This window comes from Triticum aestivum, chromosome 1A, assembly GCF_018294505.1.
Source record: "Triticum aestivum cultivar Chinese Spring chromosome 1A, IWGSC CS RefSeq v2.1, whole genome shotgun sequence".
Lineage (NCBI taxonomy): Eukaryota > Viridiplantae > Streptophyta > Magnoliopsida > Poales > Poaceae > Triticum > Triticum aestivum.
In genome coordinates this window covers 56517367-56524692 of record NC_057794.1, presented here as the reverse complement: position 1 = coordinate 56524692, position 7326 = coordinate 56517367, and the positions used below count along the sequence as shown (strand labels likewise).

The 7326-nt window shown below is 49.2% G+C and overlaps 1 pseudogene; it reads left to right on the top strand.

The window, feature by feature from the left end:
- Window positions 1–6: 6 nt before the first annotated feature.
- LOC123189703 (putative wall-associated receptor kinase-like 16) lies at window positions 7–3027 on the top strand (annotated as a pseudogene).
- Window positions 3028–7326: the final 4299 nt, after the last annotated feature.

Below are 7326 nucleotides of genomic sequence, written 5' to 3'. Positions count from 1 at the left end.
CCGGCGACCCTTCCCCCCGAGCCGGAGCTCCTGGTGGTGACGAGGCCGGCCTCGTCCGCGAGTCATGGCGTGGCGGCGGCCCCAGGCGAGGCACGGGAGCCGCGAGTCATGGCATGGCCGCGACGCAGGTAAGGCACGGCATGGCGGCCATTGCGGGCGCGGCTCGCCGCTGCAGGTGATGCCCGGCATGGCGGCCGTTGCGGGTGCGGCTCGCCCGCCTCAGCTGGTGCACAACATGGATTCCGCCGTTGTGGACGCGGCTCGCCAGCCGGAGGCAGAGCGCTCGAGATCGAGCTCCTGCCATGGTGGGTGCGCCTTCTCTGGATCTAGGGACCTGATTGCTTTTTTAAAAACTTCCAGGGACTCGATCGCTTTTTCAAAAAACTTCCAGGGACCCGATTGCTTTTTCAGGCATTGACATGTGGGCCTTGCATATCAGTTAACGGTCAAACACACGGTCAAATAGACGGAATGTTTAGGTGCGGGCCCGACCTGTCATAAACAGGTTTAATTTTTAAGCAATGGACATTTAGGGTTTTTTGAAACAGCCGACCCCCGAGTTGGTAGTTATCAGTGAAAAATTTGAAACCGATAGTTTTTTGGAACCCTAGCCTGTAAAGTAGTACTCCCTCCATTCCACAATGTAGTGCTTCCTCTATCCATGTGCTTCAACTTTGACCGTAAATTTAACTATCAAGACCGATTGCGGCGGGAGCAAAAATTATATCAGTGAATTCGTATTCGAAAGAAGTTTTCAATTATATAACTTTTTCTCCCGCCGCAGTTGGTCTCGTTGGTTAAATTTATGATCAAAGTTAGACATCGGAAAGCGCGGGCACACTATATTTTGAAATGGAGGGAGTAGTTTTATGCTATTTACTCAGCAGGACCCCATCAGCGGTTGCACCTCCTTCTGCCCCGTCAACAGATCAACCGGCAGTTACGCCTCAAGGCAGGTACCGTCTGGCGGCAGCGACAGGTACTGTTATGGCATCGGCTGCTGCCAGGCGCGCATCTCCATGTCCACGGACAACATGCTTGCATCGTGGATGGTCAACACAATCGGCGAGGACCATGCAACGCAGGGCAAGAATTCGTCGCGTGCGACCATTCTGATCGCGGAGGAAGGATGGTTCGACCAGCGGCAGGTCTCCGACATGCTGGCCCGAGATTTTCAGCACCACCTTAGCGGATTGAGATCTGTGCTGCATGTTCCCGTTATTTTACAATGGGAGGTCGTGCAAGGCTTGCCGGGGCGGCCGGCTGACGCCAAGTCACAGCATCCGACGACGGCGACTTGTCCCGTGGAGGTAGCCAGAGGTCTCTGCAAGAGCACGCACAGCGATTGCAAATGTGGGAGCAGAGGCTATTTGTGCCAGTGCAGCAATGGCTACGTAGGCAATCCTTACAACAAAAAGGGATGCAAAGGTAACATATCTCCATCTTGTACTATCTCATGTAGTATATGCCAGCAGGCGAATTTACCCTTTTTTGTTTCTTCCTCCCAGGTGTCCGGAAGTCCTTAAATACAGGTGAATAGCACTGCAACTTAAACAAATTTTCTCTCCCCTTTTCACCTATATTTTTACATGCAGGTTGGAGAAGATGATTGACTAGCAGCCATATGCATGTCTTTTCAGGTATATACATCATTATGGGAGTTGCTATTGGGGCTGCTGTCATACTTTCGTTCTTCATTGCTATCTTCATTTCAAAGAAAATTAAGCACCGGCGGGCACAAATGTTGAAGCGGCAGTTCTTCTTGAAGAATCGTGGACAGTTGCTACAACAGTTGGTATCTCAAAGAGCCGATATTGCGGAAATAATGGTTATAACCTTGGAAGAGATTGAGAAGGCCACAAATAATTTTGATAAAACATGTGAGCTTGGTGGCGGAGGGCATGGCATGGTTTACAAAGGGATCTTATCGGACCTCCATGTTGTGGCCATCAAGAAACCAAAGAAAGTGATTCAAAAGGAGATTGATGAGTTCATTAATGAGGTTGCAATCCTATCACAGATCAACCATAGAAATGTAGTAAAACTATATGGTTGCTGCCTTGAAACAGAAGTCCCCTTGTTGGTTTATGAGTTCATATCCAACGGTACACTTTATGAGCATCTTCATGTTGAGGGGCCAAGATCTTTGTCATTGGATGATAGGTTGCGGATAGCAACTGAAACAGCTAAATCTCTAGCATACCTTCACTCGACAGCTTCAATACCTATCATCCACAAAGATATCAAGTTTGTTAACATACTTCTCGCTGACAGCAAAGGTGGCTGATTTTGGTGCTTCAAGATACATTCCCGTGGATAGGTCAGGAGTAACAACAATGGTGCAAGGTACAATTGGATATTTGGACCCCATGTACTTTTATACACAAAGGCTCACAGAGAAGAGTGATGTTTATAGTTTTGGTATCATTCTTATAGAGCTGTTGACTAGAAAAAAGCCATTTGCATACATTTTATTGGATGGTGAAGGCCTCGTTGCACATTTTTCTGCTTTACTTACTGAAAGCAATTTGTCACAAATACTAGACCAACAAGTTATTGATGAAGGAGGCAAAGAAGTGGAAGAAGTCGTTGCGCTTGCTAAGGCGTTAAGAGGAAAGGATCGTCCGACCATGAGACAAGTAGAGTTGACATTGGAAGGCCTTCCAGTATCCAAGAAGAACATGTTAGAGGCCAAGGAATTTGAAAGGAATGATATAATGATAAACCACCCATGGGTTGGAGATGAAAGAAGCAGTGAAGAATCGACAAGACAATATAGCATGGAAGAAGAGTACATGTTATCCTCAAGGTATCCTCGATAGCTCTGTATACACACGAGTACAACACAGACTCAATTTCTATCTGTATTCATTTAACCTAGCTTTGTGCCCTTGGTTCATTTGCTCAAATGGTTAAAAGCTATGTAGCCTGTATTACATTCTCGCTTTGTATAAACTTTTTGTTAGTCAGTCTAGTTGACTGTGAACTTGTTTTCAATGGTTAATTGAAACTCGTTGTCAATGGTTACACTGCTTTCGATCTTTTTTTTATTTGTGGAAGAATCATTATTTGTATTCTTGCTCTTTTGTAAACTCAAAGTCAGTCTTGGTTATAAACCTTCTTTGGACCTGCTACTCTGCTTTCAGTAATAGCTGAGCGTGACCTCTTTGGACTGATCTACTACTCTAGAGCAGCATCTAGAGCCAAATTGATGTGCTTACATAGCTCTTCTTTCCCCGTTTGCCTCCCCTCCATTCCTCCCGTTCGTCTCCCCCTTCGGATCCCCACTGCCCTCCCGATCTTCACCTCACGCCCGCCTCCCCTCCCGTCGCCGCCGGATCCTTGCTGGGCAAAGCCTATGTGGGGGATGATGGCGGCGGTGGGGGCGTCCCTTCGTCCCGGCTTGAAGGCGTGTTTGTGACGGTGGATCTTGAGCGGGTGCCTCGGGATGACGTGTGTGTGGCCATGGCGCCGGTCACGCAGCGATGTGACCTTCTCTACCTTTGGCTATCTTCATCGTCGGTCCAAAGGGATCTGGTCGATGGGTGTTGCCTCGCGGTGGCTTTCCGGCGGTGGATCAACTAGAGGAGGAGATAGCGGCCTAGCTACTGAAGTGGGTGAGGATGCCACCATCGTCGGCAGTGCCTGCGGGTGTCGTTTTCCTCGTTGGAGGCGATGGTGGGGCGTCCCTCGCTCCATTGTTTTCGGGGGAAACCTCAGATCTGGAGGACGCTACCATTGACGGCGGGTTTCCACTACGATGCGTCGTCCACCGGCCTGCTCGCCTTCACTGTGGTCCTCCTCGCCCGGCGCCGGCGTCAGCGCGTGCGCGTGGAGACCTTCAGGTCCGCGACCGGCAGGTGGGAGACAAGGGAGCAAGCCGCGAGCGGCGCCGCTCGCTGCCTCGGCACGACATCCCATGGCATCCATGCCGGCAACTGCTTCTACTGGCTCAGCCGGCGTCGGGGCCGCATCCTCCGCTACGATGCAGCCCGTGAATGCGCCCCCGTGGGCGGACCGGTCGAAACGGAGGGTGGAACGGTCATTGGGATCCGTCGGCGGTAGGCTCCGGATGTGGGTGGTAGATGCTTTGTGATTTGTGAATGCCACGTGTTATTCATCAGGATGGGTCTCCCGTGAGACCTGGTTTCATAGAATTCTTTTCCCAACGGAGGCAAAGCGTCTCGCGGGAAGAAAATCTTATACGACCCGGGTCTCACGCTTCAGATCGGTAGACCCACTCTGATCTTTGACATCTGGCGTTATGAATCTTGAAGCAGCTAACTCCCTCGTCTCTTCCAGTGCCAAGTCCCGATTCGTACCGGGCAATTTGCTGCTACTCGGCGCTCGTGCGGAGATGCCTTTTGCCGTCAGCGTCCGACACCGTTTCTCGCTGCCCGGGCTCGAGGCACAGCCGGCGCACCGACCCGGCTGCTCACCTCCATTAGCAGCGGCCAGGAGGATTGCAGTCCTAGTTCTGCAAACAATTGCAACGCCTCCAATGTCAGCCATCAGCATGACCTCTTCCTTCTTGGCTATCAAATAAAAAACAAATCACATTAGGGAAGAGAGTTAGCTGCGAGTTTTTAGATCACAAGTTAGATCTTGGATTTGCACAATGAAAAAAATAGCGCGCTATATCGCTGCTAATAGCACGCTATAGCATATAGTGAATTGTCTTGCTAAATAAGTCAATGTACAATGCCTCGCTAATAGTATATTTTCAGGGGCCACGCTATTTTCTGTAGCGCGCTATTTTTTTCATTGGATTTGCACATGATTTTACCACCGGCATCTTCCAACTGACATCATGACATTATTCGAAACCAGTGCTTGTGCCTGAGTGTGGCCGTGGCATACGGGAGCGGGCATCTGGCCGCGGTGGAGCGCCGGCGATTCGGCGACGAGGAGCAGGGTCGTCGCGGGTAGGGACGAGCAGCAAGGTCGCGGCCTTGGAACTGAAGATTGGGGAAATTTTAGTGGGCTAGTTGCTTTGAGATTCGTAACGCCGGATGTCAAAGATCAGAATGGGTCTACCGATTTGAAGCGTGAGACCCGGATCGTATAAGATTTTCTTCCGGGTATCGCGGCATGAAGAGAGTCATCGGCGTGTGGTTGATGGACGAGGCAGCAACGAGGCCGCCGGTGTGGCGGCGTGTGCACGAGGCGGTTCTGGGCGAGATGTGGGAGTACTATTTAAATAGGAAAAAGTCTAAAACAAACCTTAAACTTGTAAACCAAAGTTAAATCGAACCCCAAACTTCAAATCCCTGAAATCAACAATTTTAAAATAATCAACAATTTTAAAATCTCGATATCCTTAAAAGAAAAGACAGTTTTTAAGAATTGCGAACATGTTTGCAAAAGTGTAAAGAAAATTTGGAAATACGGTTTTTTTAAACACAAAGTTCAAATGTGACCATTTTGAAATCCCTGAATATATTTTACACATGAACCATTTTTAAACGTGATTTTTCAGTAACAATTTTTAAACCTGAATTTTTTTTTGAATTGAGAACAATTTTCGAAAAGATGAATATTTTTAAACATAATCATATTTTGAAAAATAGGAACAAATTTTGAATCCTGAACAATATTTTAGAATGTGAACATTTTCTAGAAAACTTAATAATGGGGAAATAATCGTACTTTAATTATTTTTCCAGGTTTCAAAATAGATTGTATTTTCAACAATTTGTCCTTTTTTGCCAAAAAGGGATCACACTTTAAAGAATGTTTGGGGCTTTAAAAAATGGTTTATGTTTAAAATGTCATGTTTCTCAAAAACTGTTTGTAAAACAAAAAAATGTTCAAATTTTTAAAAAACGTTTGGAATTTTAAAAATTGGCTGTTTCTTCGAGAATATTCGGATTTCCAAATTGTTGACAATTTTCAAGAAAATATTTCAAACAATTGTAGAAAATGTTTTCAAATCTCGACGTTGTGTTGGTTTAAATATTTTCGCGCTTTCCTTATCTCTGCAACGGCAATCAGTTAGATTGGCTAGCAGGACGTCTGTACTAGTGTTAGGTTGGAGGTTCGATTCACAAGGCTCTTTTTTTTTCAACGTTTTGATGTGGCGCGGTTTTGGAAAAAATATTGCAAAATAAAAAACACGCTTCGCCCTGTCTGATGGGCCGGCCCAGTCTGGCCGCAGCAACGTCAACAATCCCTGTTTGGGAACGCACTTAAGGTTTAAAATAGACCGAGATTAGATAGTTCGGTGTGCTAATTTCAGAAATTTAAAGTTTAGGGTTTAATTTAGCTTTGGCCTATAAGTTCAAGGTTTGTTTTAAACTTTTTCATTTAAATATGCCGTGGTACCACGAGAAGCCAGTGGACTTCGCCGGTGCGTGCGGCGGGTCTGTGGTGGTGGAGGAGAACCACGGCCTGCGACGGCATGACCTTGAGACTGCCGGCAACGTGCGTCTCGCCACCCTACAAACTGGCAGTTGCCGGCTCCGCGCGCTATACCGCCGGTTCCATGTGTTCCCCTTTTTCAAGTGAGAAGAAGATAACACTTGGCGTAATCACATCGCAACCTGCATCAGTGGCTAGTCGTAATTGCTTCTTCTACTATCTATCTACTACTCTTATAAAAGAAAGAGAGGGGCAGATTCAAACAATCACACCCATCCATTAATAAAATCTAATGATTCTTAATCATTCTGTGTTTAATACTACCAACCACGCCCTTATTGGATCGCTAACCCGCCCCTAATCAAGCGCTAACCCGCCCCACCGTTAAAAAAGAAGAAGAAAACCGTGCGCACGATCTCTCCCTCGTCCGCAGGACCTCTCGCCCGCTCCTTCTCCCGTGCCGTTCGCCGCCTGCGGTTTGCCGTCCATCACGCCCTTCGCCGCGGGAGAGCCGGAGCCGCCGCCCGTCACGCGCTGCGGGAGCCGACGCAGGTTGCCGCCTGTCGCGCCCTTCGCCGCGGGAGAGCCGGAGCCGCCGCCCGTCGCGCGCCGGGGGAGCCACCGCAGGTCGCCACCCTTCGCCGCGGGAGAGCCGGGGCCGCCGCGATCGTGAGCAGCCGCCCGCCCATCCTCCATCCCCACGCGGGCGCACCTTCCTTCAGCTCCTCCTCGCGCCGCCCCTCTCCTTTGCCCCAGCCGCCAAGACCCCGCGGTCGCTTCACCGGGTTGCGGCGCCGCCCCGCCCGATAGCCTCCCAGCGGCCGCCTGCCGCCATCCGCGCAGACTGCTTAACCGACGCCCGCGGCCGCTTCACCGGGCCACGGCGTCGCCCGCCCATCCCTGCGTGTGCGATGGCTGAAAATTTCGATCTGCGATGGTGCACGGAGATCAAGCAATGACGGCAAC